This window comes from Pristis pectinata, chromosome 10 (genome assembly GCF_009764475.1).
Source record: "Pristis pectinata isolate sPriPec2 chromosome 10, sPriPec2.1.pri, whole genome shotgun sequence".
Lineage (NCBI taxonomy): Eukaryota > Metazoa > Chordata > Chondrichthyes > Rhinopristiformes > Pristidae > Pristis > Pristis pectinata.
The window spans coordinates 83449045-83467622 of NC_067414.1; positions in this window are offsets into that span (position 1 = coordinate 83449045).

The window sequence follows — 18578 nt, forward strand, 5'->3', positions numbered from 1 at the left end:
CCATTCTATCACAACACTAAAATTCTTCATCCCTGGAATCATTGGAGTAAACCTTTTCTGCACCCTCACAAAGGCTTTCATACCTTTCCTTGTGGTGCCAAGAAGGAATGGACACCACACTTTATACTATTAAATATAAAGGTTCATCATGCTCTATGCCTTCGTTTATAAAGCCAAGGATCCTATATGCTTTTACACCTCTTTTTCAGCTCCCTGCCATTTCTAACAATTTAAACATGCTGTTCTTGCATCACATGTAGAATTTTGTCCTCCAGTTCATATTGCCTGTCCTACTTCCCAATGAAATGTAACATGTTGCGTTTTTCTACAGTGAATTTCACTTGCCACATTTCCACCTATTCCACTGATCTTTTCACATCCTCTTCCATTACCATCCTCCTTACAGTTCATCATGCTTCCATCTACCTAGTTGGAAGTTGTCTTCTGCAAACCCAGTTCCACAGCAACATACATTAGGAACAGCCATTGCCCTAGTACCACTCCCTGGGGGAACTGCACTGTGCAAATCTATCCGGCCTGATAAATAACCTTTCACTACTCTTTGTTTCCTATTACCTAGCCAACTTCTATCGCTGCTGCTATTGCACCTTCTATTCCATGTGTTCCAGATTCCTTTAATCTGGCCTCTTTATCCTTATGTTTTTCACTTGGTGGCAGTTTCAACTATATTGACATTCTCTGGAACTCTCTTTGTAGGCTTCTTTGCAAATTCTCTATTGAGGTAGTAGCACTCTTTCCTTTGAGTTCAGATTATGGGTTCATATTCCACTTCTCCACCATCCCCCAACATACTGCAAAGGCATGAGCACAAAATTAAGACTAATGTTCCAATGCTGTGCAGTGTTACCTTGTATTATATCAGATAAAAGCAACAACAAAGAAATGGCCCATTCGGCCTAACTGGACTATAGTCATAATGACCTTCCTCCATTTTACTTTGTCTAACCATATCTACAAGTCCTTTCTCATTCTCATTCAAGTGTTTATCTGCTTCCTCTATAAATGCTATTTGACACAAATGATCCTTGTTGCAGACTTCCCAACAACTCACTGGATAGGTTTCTCCGGTAACTGTTATTTATCCTTTTGTTTCAGACTCATCTATAAATGATTGCCTACTTTTGTATTCCTTGGTGAACATTTTTCATAACCTTGAAGACCTCCAATAGGTTACCACATTGTTTTTATTTTCTGGAGTGGAGAGCTTCAAACTCATCTCTGATTCATTTCTGATGAATGTAACCTTCCAACCCTTGCACCAGTTTAGTAAATCCTTTTTAGACCTTCCCTCATATCACCTTGTCTTTTCAATTATCCACTAGAACTCTGCATTGTGCTTCAGGGGTATGGTCTAAGTGATGTTGCATTCATTTAAAATTATTTCTTCACTTCTCTGTTGCAACACCCTGAACTTAAATCTTGATGCTGTGTTCTTTTTTATGCCATTATGCTCTATCTACCATTTTATTGACTTATGTACCCTCAGATTCTGCTGCTCTTCAATCATTTAGACACCAGCTTCCCAAGGGAGCAAGTGAATCCTTAATTTTTCCAACTAAAATGAACTATGTCATAAATTTATAATGAAATTTTGTTACCAGTTAATTGTCCAATCTTCCTGCAATAACTGTACACACAAACCTCATGGCTTGATCTGATTCTTATCCACCTGTGGTAACCATTCACTCCCTTGCTTCTCCATGCACTTTGAAATTGCTCTTCCAATTCCGGAGTCCAAATAGTTAATGTAACTGGTGAGAAATAGTGGTTCCAGCAACAACTTTTTTGAAGCAACCCTTCCCACCATTGCCTGCCTAATTTTGTGTCTCTTGACTGTTTGGTTATTAACTTGCTAATATTTCTGTTGCTTGTTGCCACCAACCCCCATGCATTTTCACCTTAGTGTGTTGCCTGAACTGAAGCATTGAGCGAGCGATGCACTGTGGATATGCAATTTTTCCAATGAGATGTTAAAGAGGCAAAGATCCTAAGAGCACAAATGCTGGCAGTATCTCAGACAATATTTATCCCTCATATGTCATTGTAAAGGACAAATTTTCAGATCATCATGATGACATCTTTAGTGGAATCCTGTTATATTTAAATTAGCAACTACATTTCTTGCACTGCAGCCTTGACACTACAAAAGTATCTAATTTACTGTAAAGTATTCCAGAATGTCTTGTGGTCATAATATCCTCTACATAAATAAAAGCCACTCTGGTCTTTCAAAACTTTGTTCAAACTTTCCCCTTTTACTGTGGACCAACTTTTCTTCATCCACTAGTATTTTCAGTTTGTCTCTTTATCAGGTGAAATGGTTTAACTGAAGAACACATGAATCAGGAGCAGGAGTAGATCACTTGACCCCTCAAGCTTTCTTCACTGTTTAGTAAGATCATGAGTGATCTGACTGCAATTTTAATTCTGCATTCTGTCTACGCTTGGTAATTTTTCATCCTTTGCTTATGAGGAATCCATCAATTGCCACCTAAAAAAATTAAGTTATATGAAAGACACGGTACAAGTGCAAATAATAGATATGATCAGGTTTCAAAAAAGGTAACTTTTTGTTTCATTTGATCAGTACTAGAATTGCAAAACCAATTTAATTAATTACCCTTAGTGCATTTTTACTTTTCTAAAAGGAAGATAGTTATCTTTAAAGATTAAGGAAACAGGGCCACCGTGGGTTTCAAGGCAGCACAGGAAATATTACATGCTGAGCCAGATGCTAAACTATTGGGATTTCCAGATAGCTGGATAGTGAATTATTGGAGTTTTACTGTAATCATTTTGAATAGAGAGATTGCTAGCTCATTTGGATTATGATCCAAGGCTGCTAGTATTGAATATGTAGAATTTTAAGAAGCTGATTTCAAATAGTGGGGTGTATTGTGGAGGGCCGGGGCTGTCACATGACAGTACGGCCCAGCATCTGGTCAAAAGACACACCACTGTCAATCAAGGCCTGGCTCCATCAGTGCACACCTGACGATTGGCCTCTCTAAGCACCTTTGTACCTGGCCCCGGGCCATTGGTCTCTGGTGATCAATTAGTTCTTGCTGGCACCGGGCCATTGGCCCTTTTGAACTACCTGGGCTGGACCACCCCCAGCCATCCAACACTATAAAGAGTGCACCATGTGCTGATTCTGCCTCTTTGTTGCCCCAGAGGAATCGTGAAACAACGCTGGAGAGACCACTGGTAAGCTGTGCACTTCGACAGGGTTTCAAAGCATCTTAAGTTAGGATTCCCGGTACTATGGAGCTGTGCCTGCACTGAGTCAAGGGGTGGAGGGTAGCGTATTGCTTTTCCTTGATTGTTTGTACCCAGTTCATTGTGTGCGTGTGTATTTTACCCTTGTTGTGATTTTCCCACACTCGCTATCACCAGTGCGCGTGTGTGTATCACCCCGTTACCTTCTCCCCGCATTTACCTTTGTAAATAAATCATTTAATTCTAAGACTGTGTCCAGAGTCCTTGTCCTTCGAGACCTCGAACTTGTCTCACAACATTTGGCACTGCGAGCAGGGTCTCGAGGGTCTTGGCTGAACACAGACGTTGGGAGGGATGTTTTGGAGTGGGAGAAGAAGGCCAGTGCAGGCACTGAGGACAGGATTCCCGGGTGGACTGATGAGAGCTAGGGATTTGGGAGCTTGGCCAGCATGCTGGCAGACCACAGTAAGCTGGTGGACTGGGCCGAGCAGTTAGATCCCCGTGGTAAGAAAGTGGGGCACCACATGGTTACCCTCCTCCAGAGGTCGGGGATCCCCAAGGCCAAAGGGAGTCAAAGGGGTGCCTTCTGGCTGTTTGTGTCCCTCCTGAGATGCCAGGTCGGGATTACTAGCCAGATACAGAATACATGTCTCCAGAAAGACAAGGAAATAGAGATGCTCCAGCAGCGCTGCTGTACGCTGCAGGAGGCAGTTCGGACTGCCCAGACCCGAGCCAACGACCTCGAGGCCAGTGGTACCGAGGTCACTTGCAGCCTGATTTAGCTGCAGCAGGCACAGGCAGCCCGCCGGTCTGGCTGGCAGCCGGACCCACTCAAAATTCGAGCCCTGGTCCAGTGCAGTGACAAGCTGGACAAGGAGGGGGTGCCCGAAGAGCCAGGGCCCCATCACATCCGCCCTCCCCCCTACTCACCTGAACTCCTGCATGCCTGACCCGTCACCACACAGTCCCAGGTCCGCCACGGAAGGGAGGGGAATGGGGATGAGGCCACCGCAGGGGAGAGTACATGGAGACCCTCTGAGATCACGGACACCTGAGATTTCTCCATCAAGGAGCTGACCCAGCTGGTGGATCGGTACCACCAGGGCTGGGCGAGCACCTGGCCGTGTGGCTGATCCGACTGTGGGATGAGGGGGCCCCCAGCGTGAGCCTCTCTCACCAGGAAGCGAGGCCCTGGGGGGCTTGTCTGACCAACAGAGCGTTAGCAATGCCCTGCAGGCGCCACCAGAATGACACTACCCTGTGGGATCGGGTAGTGACTGCCGAGAGGGTCCAGTACAATGGAGCATGGTCAGTGAGGGCACCAGGGTCATTAGGGAATGGGCGCTGGTGACCAGCATTTACGAGGGAGCCTGCAATCGTGATTTTTTTAGAAAATACCAGGGTGACCAGCGCGTTAACGGGATACCTGGTCGCCAGCGTGCGCCCCAAGTTGAGGCCAGTGGTTCTGACCCTCATGGGACCGGCTAGTGGGAAGACCATATGGGACGCCACCACCCTCCTGGTAGGGCTAGAGTACATGCAGCGGGGGAAGCCTACCCAGGTCTGTAGAGCAGAGTTGAGGGCTGGAGACACAACCCCTCATTTCACGCGCAATCAGTTATACCTGGACCAGTTGTGCACAGGGGTGGACCGCGCCAGCATAGACGGGGTCCTGATTCTCCGCTCGCCACACGCAGTGGAAAGAGCTCTGCGGGGGGATGTCTGGTCGGGGGAAGATCCACAGCCACCCTGGGACCAAGCCCGACACAGGGGGCACCCCCAACCGCCGGACCACGTGGGCTGCCCCACCGACATTGATATTGCCTCTGCCCTTCCCCAACTCAAAACAGTCTCCCCTGCCCTCAGGGCTGAGTTCCAGGACCTGCTGAGACAGGAAATGTCCCACCTCCGCCAGCAGGAACCCTAGCCCACGGGGTGGCAGACCCCCACCCCCCTCCCATAGGATGAAGGCCAGGGTCCCCGGCACATTTGTTCTATCAGTCTCTCCCGCCCGGGGGACCTGAGGCCACATATACCCGTAGTGGCGAACTGGGGAAAGGGGAATGTGCAGAGTTGGATGGCACTCGTTGACGTGGGTGCCCAACACACCATCATCCTGGGCAACCCCGCCCGGTGGAGGGGGATGCAGGTGCAGATAGAGGGGTTGGGAGGGATTCCCTTTTGCTCGCGAGGGAAGTCACAGTCCGCATGGCCATTGGGAACCAACCTCCTTGACCCGTAATGGCTTTAATAGCAGCCTTTCCTGAGTGCATCCTAGGGATTAATGTCTTATAGGGTCAGTTCCTTCACACCAACCGGGGCAAATTCACCTTCGGAGTCGCACAGGCTACTGTGATAGTCGGGGCGGCCAAATGGAAACCAGTTGTTGTCCCCCCACTCCCCTAAAGTCATCTGTAGCCGAGAGTACAGAGTGCTGGGGGGACACCAAGACATCACGGAGGCCGTCCAAGCCCTGCTGCGGGAGGGAGTCATCCGACCTGCAGCCTCCGCCTTCAACAGTCCCGTCTACAAAAAGAACGGGACGTGGTGCATGACGGTGGACTACAGATACCTTAATAAGGCTGCACCCCCCCCCACCCCCCCCTCCGCTGCTGCCGTGCCCAACATAGTCACTCTGGTCGAGGATATTGCGGGGTGCCTAGACAAGCCGTGCTTGTGGCCAACGCATTCTTTTCCATCCCCCTCCATCACACCTCCCAGGACTAATTTGCATTTACCTGGGACAGGAGACAATACACCTTTTGCCGCCTACCCCATGGGTATATTCACAGTCCGACAATATGCCACGGTTTAATCTCCAGAGATTTGCAAGGCGTTCAACTCCCCCCCCCCCCCCCCCCCCCCCAGAGGTGTCAACTGCCCATTACATCGATGACATCCTCCTACAAGGGCCGTCTGAGACCATTGTCTCAGAGGCTCTTGATATGTTAATCTCCTCCCTCAGAGAATGGGGCTGGTCCATTAATATGGATAAGGTGCAAGGCCCCAGCCAGCATGTCCTGTTCCTCGGGATACAATGGCACTCAGGCTAGTGACATATTCCCGAGGCTGCCAGGAATAAGATTTTAAATTTCACCGTCCCCTCCAATAAAACCGACACCCAGAGCTTCGTGGACCTCCTAGGCTATTGGTGGCAGCATATACCCCACCTCACCATGCTCCTTAGACCACTCTACAGGGTCTCTCGGAAGAAAGCCACCTTTTCATGGGGACCCGAACAACAGGCTGCCTTTGAAACATCAAAGCAAGCTGTCGAGCAAGCACTGTCACTCGCTCTCCGCCAGGCAGGTGTCCCCTTTGAGTAACAGGTCTCCGCTAGCAAGTTGGTTGCTGAATGGAGCCTCTGGCAGAAGGTCCCAAGGGCGCAGAGTCCCGCTCGGCTTTTGGACCGAATCTTTGCCTGAGGCCGCTGCTCTCTACAGTCCTTTTGAGCGCCAGCTACTTGCCTGCTACCTGGCGCTCCTCGCCACCGAGCACCAAACCGGCCCTGTTGTCCTTCGCCCCCACCTGCCCATAATGCATTGGGTCAAGTCCCCCGATTCCACCCACATAGAGGGCCGGGCCCAGAGGTCCTCTATAGTAAAGTGGAAATGGTATATCACCGACTGAGCTAAACCCGGTCCGGAAGGGGTCAGCCGCCTCCACGAACAGATCATGTCCTTTCCACAGTCCCAGGGCCCACCCCTAGACATACCTGAGATCCAGCCCTCCCCCATCTCCTGGGGCCAACCCTTCGACTCTCTCGACCCCGAACAGAAATTGCACGCCTGGTTCACAGATGGCTCCAGCTGCTGGAAAGGGGGGAAGCAATATTGGAAAGTGGCGGCACTTCGTCCCGCCACGGGGAAAACCTTGACCAAAGAGGGAGTGGGTGGATCTAGTCAACTTGCCAAATTGGCAGCAGTAGCACTTACCCTACAGAACACCACTGGGCCGGTCCACATCTATACTGACTCTTGGGCAGTGGCCAACAGCATGACGGTGTGGATGGCCCAGTGGCATGAAATGGGGTGGGAAATTCATGGACACCCCCTCTGGGGACAGGGACACTGGCGTCTTATCTGGGATCAGGCAACCCACAGACAGATCTCAGTCCACCACTTGGATGCTCATACCCACAAAAATACGCAGGAGACTATACATAATGCTGCTGTGGACCAGGCTGCCCAAATGTGCTGTGCCACCGCCTCCCCAGAGCAACTCGACCTCAGTGCATTAGCTGCATGGGCACACCGCAAGAGTGGTCATCTAGGGGCCGATGGTACACGGCGTTGGGCAGAGCAGTTCGGGGTTACCCTCACAGTGGATCAATGTAAGACCACTGTTGCTAACTGCCCTATCTGCCAGCAAGTGAAGACACAAGGCTGGCCAGCAGGGCCGCTGAGTCACATTCGCCGCGGCACGGGAGCGGGTCGCGTATGGCAGATAGACTATATTGGACCGCTCCCACACCAAAACAAAAAGCAGTACACCCTGACGATGGTGGACACATACTCCGGTGTCCTGGTGGCGGTGCCCTGTGAGATGGCTGACCAGAACAGCACCATCAAGGGATTGCAACACCTCCCCTCCATCTACGGAGTCCCATGGGAGGTACAATCCGATCAGGGCTCACACTTTGCTGGAACTGGGCTGCTGAGGTGGGGATCTCATGGCTGTTCCATATACCCTACCACCCACAGGCATCAGGCCTGATCAAGTGGCCTGCTTAAAGAGAAAGTACACACACTAATGCCTTCCCACACACTGCAGGGTGGGTGAGCGTGCTGCAGCAGGCCGTTGATCAGCTGAATACACGGCCCACTGGCCAAGGGGGGTCCCCACTGTCCCGCCATCTGGCACACTCCCCACCTCCTGACTTGCAAGATCCCAAACCCTCCCGAGACCGAGGACTCAGGGAGAGTATGGGTACAACAGCCACAGGGTCCCCCTCAGAAGGGAGAAGTCGTCGTGCATGACCCTGGGGACACCTGTTGGGTCGCGATTCTGGGTCACACTAACCTTTCCTGTCTCCATAACCGACACCTGCCCCGCCGGGAATGAGCCTGTTCCTCAACCACCCCCCCCCCCCCCGCCCCCTACAGGACAATGGCTCGACTCCAGTCACTCCTGCTCACCACGATGATCGGCATCGGGACGCCTGCTAACACCTTCCTCAGAGTCGCCTACAAATTCGCCAGCACCACCAATAAGTCAGACTGCTGGATCTGCGTCCATATCCCATCACACACCAATGAAGCTCTGCCACTTACACCGATCCAACTGGATGACCTTCAAGTGAACTGTTTGCACAGACTTTTCACCCCTGTGGGGTTTGGCATATCTGTTTGGGGAGGGCCAGATGGCAGTCCCCCACCATTACGTAATATCTTATCCAGCGATCCCCGATGGGGTGGGTGTTTCAGGAACTGGTATTTCCCTCCCTACAATTTGACCTCCACCCAAGTCCCGACTCTCAGGGTTGTTCCACAGTTGCTGGTCAAGCCTAAGGAATGCTGGTGCAGTCTCCCTAATGAGCACAGGCCCACCCTTTCAGTTGGCCACAGCGACTGCAAGCGAAACTAGTATCTGGGCACCTCAGTGACCACTGCCGATGGTGCCACTAAACTGGGTGCTCCCTGGACTTTGAACGGGACCCACTGGATTTGTAGCCACCGTGCCTACCTGTGGCTCCCCATGAGCTGGTACGGTTGCTGCTTTCCAGTGTTTGTGGGAGCACCCGGCATACAGCGGCCACCGGGACAAGAGGGCCATCATGGAGGCAGAGGGGTTTTGGATGATAGCCTTCCCCACATATGTCACAGCCTGATTGTCCCGTGAGATCATCCAGATGGCCAGCGTGCTCCAGGCACTGGCCAATGGAACAGCAGTAGCACTGCAACATACCAAAGATGCCCTGATGCAGATGGCAGCTGAGTTGACAGCTGTCAGGATGGTTGCCCTGCAGAATCGAATGGCCCTGGACTACCTACTTGCTGTGGATGCTGGTGGATGGTGGTACCTGTGCTGATTGGTAAGGAGTGCTGCACATTTATCCCTGATGAGTCAAGGAACATCACCCACTTGGCTGCTCATATTCGGGACAGTGGCTAAAATTTAAAAAGCAAGGGACCAGCTCCTCCAGCATGACACCTCATAGGGAAACTGGTGGCCATTTGGGTCTCTGGGGGGATGGTGGGCAACTATCATCCACTAGGCGACTGCTCTCATTCTCATTGTCATCTCAATTTGTATATTATGGTGTGCTTGCCAAGTTATTAAGAGCACATCTGCCCTTCACTGATACCGTACACCAACACATAGTTCTAGACTTAGTAATAGTTATGACCATGATTGGCGAGTGGTGTGACTTTCGAGGGGTGGATTGTAGTGTGGAGGGCAGGGGCTGTCATGTGACAGCACGGCCCAGCACCTGGTTATAGACACACCACTGTCAATCAAGGCCTGGCTCCACCCCACCCATCAGTGCACACCTGACGATTGGCCTCTCTAAGCACCTTTGTACCTGGCCCCGGGCCATTGATCTCTGGTGATCAATTAGTTCTTGCTGGCACCGGGCCATTGGCCCTTTTGAATTATCTGGGCTGGACCACCCCCAGCCCTCCAACACTAAAAAGAGTGCACCATGTGCTGATTCTGCCTCTTTGTTGCCCCAGAGGAATCGTGAAACAACGCTGGAGAGACCACTGGTAAGCTGTGCACTTCGACAGGGTTTCAAAGCATCTTAAGTTAGGATTCCCGGTACTATGGAGCTGTGCCTGCACTGAGTCAAGGGGTGGAGGGTAGCGTATTGCTTTTCCTTGATTATTTGTACCCAGTTCATTGTGTGCGTGTGTATTTTACCCTTGTTGTGATTTTCCCACACTCGCTATCACCGGTGCGTGTGTGTGTATCACCCCGTTACCTTCTCCCTGCGTTTACCTTTGTAAATAAATCATTTAATTCTAAGTGTGTCCAGAGTCCTTGTCCTTCAAAACCTTGAACTTGTCTCACAACATGGAGCCAAATATATGCACTAACTTTAAACTTAACAGAGCATTTTCTGCTTCCCTGGTGTGGCAGTTCTCATAATAGCCACCTTGTACACCTTCCTAAGTACAAGGAAAGATCAACAATTTAGTTCTAAAATAGGGATAGCTTTGTGCCAGATTTGAAGATTTTACTTTTATTAGCAACAAATATTTCTATTATAGCATTCAGGTTCAAACTTTATAATTCAGTTTAAATGCAAGTTGGAAATTTTTCTTCTACACCCATAGCCTTCAATAGACATTGGATAGCAGTCCAACAGTGAATAAAGAATTCTGTGGGGAAAGGATAGGTAGAACTGGACTTCATCAGCATGCAGACTGAATCTACCCCCAGGTAATAGTGTACATTTGTGCACATAAATAAACAGGAAGGAAATATGTCTGCAAATGATATGTTGTCATAACAATACTTCTGCTCAGTACAAGAACCACCACAGATTCAGGCATCTTGTAATATGTGCTTGGCTGAGGATCCAATGGTACAAAGCTACCATCTGCAGGTTTATGATTGAACACCTCAGTCAGAATCACACCTATACTACAAGAGGACTTGTGATGTCAGTGGTTCAGCTGTTGATTTTGATGCCCTGCTATTATCATCATTATAATACATAGAAGTATTAAAATCATAACAGTGCACATTTAAATGATAATTAGATTTTTAATTTTAAAAATTGGAAAATTAGATTGTTGAATTTATCTGCATTCAATTGAAACTGAACCTATTTCCCACACACTTACTCAGCAATCACCTCCTTCACCTTTTGGTTTGCACTGCATTCTCCCCTTGATCATCCCACTATCCATTCATTGATACTCCATTATTGCTAAAGGAACAAGCTGTAGTATAGGCAGGAACTGCTGATTTAATCACTTATTTACTGTAACATGAAGCAGGCAAAAGGTGTAGACAAACCAGTAGTGAAAAAGGAAGATCAGTGAGAAATGATTGCCAACTACAATTTTTACAGCACTCATTTTCCATAATAGGTGCACACTTTTTTTTATATACCAGGTAACAGTCTGCTTTTGCACATAAAAGCATTTATAGAAGTCAAGAAATCTAACAAAAAAAGTATTTAAAAAAAAATCAATATAGACTGATACATGTGTTCATTACTAAAAACTGTGTCAAAGTTTTGTGTCAAAAATAAAACTGAAGAAAAGACATTATGCTCAGTCACAAGCTGTGGAAATGAGTGGTCTAAAGTCACATCAGTTTAACATGAAAATCCAAATGTGTATTGTTGTGATGCAAAAAAAGACCTTTTTAAACACATCTGTGCAATATTGAGCACAGGAGTTGGGGTGTCTTGTTACAGCTTTACAAGATGTTGGTAAGGCCACATTTGGTATACTGTGTACAGTTCTGATCACCCTGCTATAGGAAGGATGTCATTGAACCAGAAAGGGTACCAAACAGATTTACAAGGATGTTATCAGGACTGGAGGGTTTGGAGAGGCTGGATAGGCTAGGACCTTTTTTTTAAACCCCCCCAGAAGTACAGGAGGCTGAAGGGTGAACTCATTGAGATTTATAACATCATGAGGTTCAAGAGATAAGGTGAATCCTCACAGCCTTCTCCCAGGGTAGGCATGTCCAAAACTAGAGGGCATAGGTTTAAAGTGAGAGGGGAAAAATTTAAAAGGGACTGAGGGTCAACTTTTTCCACACAGAGATTGGTGAATATATGGAACCAGAGGAAGTGGAGAGGCAGGTACAATTGCAACATTTAGAAGATATTTAGATGGGCACATGGTAGTAAAGGTTTATAGGCCAAACACAAGAAAATAGGACTAGCTCAGTTAGGCAACTTGGTCAGCATGGACAAATTGGGCCGAAGAGCCTGTTTTTCCATGCTGTACAACTATGGCTCGAGATGTAGTAATAGTGGTGATGCCACTGCCAACTGAGACACTGATACCATGGGCTCTCCTGCAGTTTTCTCAGTTACAGCTACAAAATAAATGGTGATTATACTCAGAAAACAGTCTGTGCATGGTATATTTTACAGATAAAACCAAAATAGTATGCTTAAAATCAGAGATAAAACCCAAAATTGCTGGAAAACTCAGCTCGTACAACATTTGTGAAGAGTCAATGACCTCTGATAACATTAAGGAACCTCATTAGATGACCTGGAATTACATTGCCTTGCAGGATCCCTCATGTGGATGAGCACAAGTTCAAAGACAATTGCAGAGGTTAAGCATAACCATTCTTGAATTCTGACACCATTTATAGGATATTACTTGGATAGTTTCTGTGGGTGGGCAACAGTGCCCAGCAATGGGCCTTTCCAACAGCCTCCAAAGCATCTGGTTATCCTTATACGGATACAATCCATTGAAATTTTCACATCACAGGAAATATGTGCAATTGTGGACACTTCCCTACCTGAAGACACTAAGGTTCATTGATTTGGGTTTGCTAACAGACAGTTATATGGGGCAATATAGCAAATAAACCAGAGTCCAAGTTTCAGTACTGTATAAGTTATTAGTGTGTTTATGTCCTTTTCCAGAACCAAATCTAATAATTTTTTCCTCTCCCAGTGCTATTCTCCAAATCTCATACCAACCTATACTATTGGGCTTAAAGGACTGATTAAAAGTACTCTTTGAGTCTGCACTTTTTTCTTTCACACATATTTCAGCTTTATATTGCCATCATCACTGACCAGACCAGCAATTTTATTGCCCAACCCTAAGAGGCCTTAAGGTGATGATCTGCTACCTTGAATTACTGCATTCTGTCTTAAGGTACTCTCACAATCCTGTTGGAGTAGGGAATCCAGGTTTTGGATAAGTGACAATGCAGAAATGGTAGAATGCTCCCAAGAAAGAAATAGATGATTTAATATGCATAAAGGTGGATAAATCCCCAGAAGCTAATGAGATGTACCCCAGTCTGCTACAGAAGGGATGAGATGACTGAAGCACAGAACAGTTCAAGTCTTCTCTGCCCACAGAAGTTGTTCCCAATAGGCAGATGACAGCAAACATAATACCTTTATTCAAGGGGCACAGCAGGGTTTAACCAGGTAATTCCAGACCAGCAAGTGCAGTAGCAGGCAAGTTTTTGTTTGGGGGGGGGGGGGGCGCACGCGGGTGTTGGGTGTGGAAAAGAAGAAACAGGATTAAATCTACACTTTGAAAGACAGGAAGTAATCAAGTGTCACAACAAGGCTAGTGCAGCTGATATAGGCTACATGGACTTCAGTAAAGCCTTTGACATGGATCAAAATGGTAGATAGTCCAAGAAAGTAAGAGCCCATGGGATGCAGGGCAATTTGATAAATTGGATACCAATTAGTTTAGGAATAGAAGGCAGCAGGTGATGGTCAAAGTTTTTTTTTGCAATTGGAAACCCATGCCTAATGGTGCAGTGAATGTCCCAATGCTGATCCCTGCACTATGTAAATGTACATATTGGTGTAATTATTGGAGATACAAAAATTGATAACAGAGGGCCATCTTAGGTTACAGAACAATATTTGACCAGTTAAACAAGATAGGCAGAACAATGAGGAAATATAACCATGAAAAATGTGATGCTTGTTGGGAGGACTAATATGTTAGGGCATACACAGTGAATGTTAAGACTCCAGGAAGTACCAAGGAACAAAATGATCTGTGTACAAGTCCAAGGAACCCCAAAGGCAGTAACTCATGGAATACCTGGTTTCAGTAGCTGGGGCACAAAGTGCAGGATTAAGGTCATGGCACATTGTTGGGCCTCAGCTGGAGTACCATGTTCAGTTCCAACCACTATATTATGGGATGTTATTACACTGGTAAATTTCTTCTGCATCCTCTCCCAGGATCTGGGATCAAGCATTTCAATTCAAATACTGGATTTGTTTTCCTTTGAGCAGAGAAAAGCTGAAGGGGATAACATGTATACAGGTAGATAGCAGAAATCTTCATCCCCTTAGCAAAGTGATCGAGTGGACAGTCAGAGACCTCTTCCCAGGGTGACAATGGCTAACACAAGGGTTTTAAGGTGATTGGAGGAAGGTATAAGGGGGATGTCAGGGTAAGTTTTTTTTAAAAATACAGAGTGGTGGGTGTGTGGAACACACTGCCTGCAGAGGTTGTGGGGGCAGATACATTAGGGACACTTGAGACTTAGACATGAATGATAGAAGAATTGAACATTACAGCACATAGCCCCCCCCCCCCCCCATGTTATATTTTCTGAAAGGTGTCTATAACCAGAGGCAGCAGATTGAGGGGGTGGAAATATAGAAGGGACTAGAAGAACTTTCTCACCCAGAGGGTGATTGAAAGCTGGAATGCACTGCCCAAGGGGGTGGTGGAGTTTTCCTCACAACATGAAGTACTTAGATGAGCTAAGTCAAGTGATGGAAAACAGGATTAACATCGATGGGCATTTATTATCTGGTGCAGATATGGGCCAAAGTCCACCCCCCCCCCCAAATTTGACTTTTATGACTCCTGGACCAGGATCTAACTTGCTCTTGTTGCTTGTGTATTTGGCTCCATGTTGTCATGGACTGCTCCATTTGCCAAATTAAAAGACATTGTAATTAGCAAACATCCCCAATATGATGAAGGCCATTAATAAAGCAGCTCAAGGGCAGTGCCCTGTAGTAATGTTCTGGGACCACACCAACTGATCTCCAACTACCTTCAAGAGGTTTGTACTTCAATTGTTGCCCCCTGAATGCCCATTGATTTGAGTTGGAGTTTGCTTTCACACAATGGCAAACACTGATTCCAGGCAGTCATGTGACCTTGGAACTCAGTCCTTGGGTCTACATTTGGACAAAAGCCAAGATCCAGCAAAAGCCCAACATAACTATTGGTGGGTAGGTTGTTGGAAAAATAAGTGCTAACTTGTGGAGCAGAGGGAGCAATAATTTTGCCCACTTAACATACTGGCCTAGTTAAAAATGGTAGCTGAAAACACTCACATTTTCGCATGTCAGAAACTTGCCTACATCTGTTCTGTTTCTTTTGAGATTTTGAGAATGGTATTCATGCTATGCATTCACATCTGCAACTTGCCCCCACTAATTTCAGTCCAAACCCATTCAGCTTTGTGCAAATCAAATACCTTATGAGCAACTTTTTACATTCCCATTCCCTCACTTTCTATGACCATCTCCAGGAAGCAACTTTCTTATCCATATTTCAGTAATGTTATATACTCCTGCATCTGTTGTCTTAGTTCATTGCATCGATGTACACACAATTATGCTAAACTTATTTCCTTCAGCATTTCCTTTTTCCCCCCAGAAAAAGAGGAATGACTCTCTACAGGGAAATTTTGCCTCTCCATTCCAAAACAACTTTCCATCCCCTTGTCAAACCAAACCAGGGCAATTGTGCTGGCAAATCTCCTGACAAGGATACCTATCAGCCTTATTGGGACCAGTTCTGAAGGCTCAATGTTCCAGAGATGTATACCCTCCCTCCTGGTGCACCACTCCAACCCACATACCATAGAACCATACAGCACAAAACAGGCCCTTCAGCCCACCATGTTGTGCCATCCATCAGACCACCCTAACACTACCTAACCCCTTCCTCCCGCATATCCCTCTATCTCACGTTCCTCCATATGCCTATCCAACAAGCTCTTGAACCTGTTCAATGTATCTGCCTCCACCACCACCCCAGGCAGTGCATTCCATGCACCAACCACTCTGGGTGAAAAACCTCCCTGACATCTCCCCTGAACCTCCCACCCATAACCTTAAAGCCATGACCTCTCGTCTTGAGCATTGGTGCCCTGGGAAGGAGGCGCTGACTGTCTACTCTATCTATTCCTCTCAATATCTTATATACCTCTATCATGTCTCCTCTCATCCTCCTCCTTTCCAGTGAATAAAGCCCTAGCACCTTAAGCCTCTCCTCATATTCAATACTCTCCAATCCAGGCAGCATCCTGGTAAATCTCCTCTGCACCCTCTCCAATGCCTCCACATCCTTCCTATAATGAGGCGACCAGAACTGAACACAGTACTCCAAGTGTGGCCTAACTAGAGTTTTGTAAAGCTGCATCATAACCTCGCGGCTCTTAAACTCAATCCCGTGATTTATGAAAGCCAACATCCCATTGGCCTTCTTAACTGCTCTTTCCACCTGTGAGGCAACTTTCAATGAACTGTGAATATGAACCCCCAGATCCCTCTGCTCCTCTACACTGCCAAGTACCTTGCCATTTACCCAGTACTCTGCCCTGGAGTTTGTCCTTCCAAAGTGTACCACCTCACACTTCTCCGGATTGAACTCCATCTGCCACTTGTCAGCCCAGCTCTGCATCCTATCAATATCCCTCTGTAAGCTCTGACAGCCCTCCATACTATCCACAACACCGCCTATCTTAGCATCATCCGCAAACTTACTAACCCAGCCCTCCACCCCCTCATCTAAGTCATCTATAAATATCGCAAAAAGTAGAGGTCCCAGAACCGATCCCTGTGGGACACCACTAGTCACTGCCTTCCAATCTGAGGGCACTCCTTCCACCACAACCTACATGCAAGCCAATTCCTAATCCACACAGCCAAGCTTCCTTGGATCCCTTGGCCTCTGACCTTCTGAAGAAGCCTACCATGAGGAACCTTATCAAATGCCTTACTAAAATCCATGTAAACCACATCCACTGCACTGCCCTCAATCTTCCTGGTCACCTCAAAGAACTCTCAGGCTTGTGAGGCAAGATCTTCCCTTCACAAAGCTATGCTGGCTGTCCCTAATCAGCCCATGATTCTCAAGGTGTTCATAAATCCTATCCCTTAGAATCCTTTCTAACAGCTTACCCATCACAGACGTGAGACTCACTGGTCTATAATTCCCTGGCCTATCCCTATTACCTTTTTTGAACAAGGGGACCACATTCGCAACCCTCCAATCCTCCGGCACCACCCCCGTAGACAACGAGGACTCAAAAGATCCTTACCAGCGGTTCAGCAATCTCCTCCCTAGCCTCTCGAAGCAGCCTGGGGAAAATCCCGTCAGGCCCCGGAGATTTATCCGTCTTATTATTTAACAACTTCAACACATCCTCTTGATATCAACAACCTCAAGAACATTACCCTTACCAGTACTCCCTTCTGCATCATCAAGACCCCTCTCCCTGGTGAATACCGAAGAGAAGTACTCATTGAGAACTTCTCCCACTTCCGCCGCCTCCAGGCAAATTCTCCCACCTTTGTCCTTAATCGGACCTACCTTCACCCTAGCCATCCTCCTACCCTTCACTTACTGGAAAAAGGCCTTGGGATTTTCCTTAACCTTAGGGGCCAAAGCCTTTTCATGTCCCCTTGTAGCTCTCCTCAGCCCTTTAAGTTCCTTCCTTGCTACCCTATATTCCTCACAAGCCCTGTCTGAACCTTGCTGCTTATACCTCACGTATGCTACCTTCTTCTCCCTAACAAGTCGTTCCACCTCTCGTCACCCATGGTTCTTTCACCCTGCCATTCCTTCTCTGCCTCACCGGGACATATTTATCCCTAACATCCTGCATAAGATCCCTGAATATTGACCACATCCCCATGGTACATTTTCCTTCAAAAAGGACATCCCAATTTACACTCCCAAGTTCTCTCCTTATAGCCTCATAGTTCGCCCTTCCCCAATTGAAAAACCACTTGTCCTCTCTGCACCTGTCCCTGTCCATGACAATTTTAAAGGTTATGGAGCAATGGTCACTGTCCCCCAAATGCTCACCCACCGATAGATCCTTCACCTGTCCCAGTTCATTTCCTAAAATTAGATCTAACATGGCATTCCCTCTAGTCGGCCTGTCAACATACTGCGTCAGGAATCCCTCCTGGTCACACTTAAATTCCATCCCATCCAAACCTTTGGCACTAAGCAGGTTCCAGTCTATATTTGGGAAGTTGAAGTCTCCCATTATAACAACCCTGTTATTTCTGCTTCTCTCCAAACACTGCCTGCCAATCTGCTCCTCTATATCTCTACCGCTACCGGGGGGGCCTATAGAATACTCCTAGTAGAGTAACTGCTCCTTTCTTGTTCCTTAATTCCACCCATACGGACTCTAGAGGTGATCCTTCTACAACATCCATCTTTTCCACAGCCGTAACAGTGTCCCTGACCAGTATCGCCACCCCTCCTCCTCTTCTCCCCCCTTCCCTATCCCTCTTAAAACACCGAAAACCAGGAATATTCAATATCCACTCCTCTCCTGACGTCAGCCACGTCTCAGTAATAGCCACGATATCATAGTCCCCCATACTTATCCAAGCCCTTAGTTCATTATTCCTGACACTTCTTGCATTTAAGTAA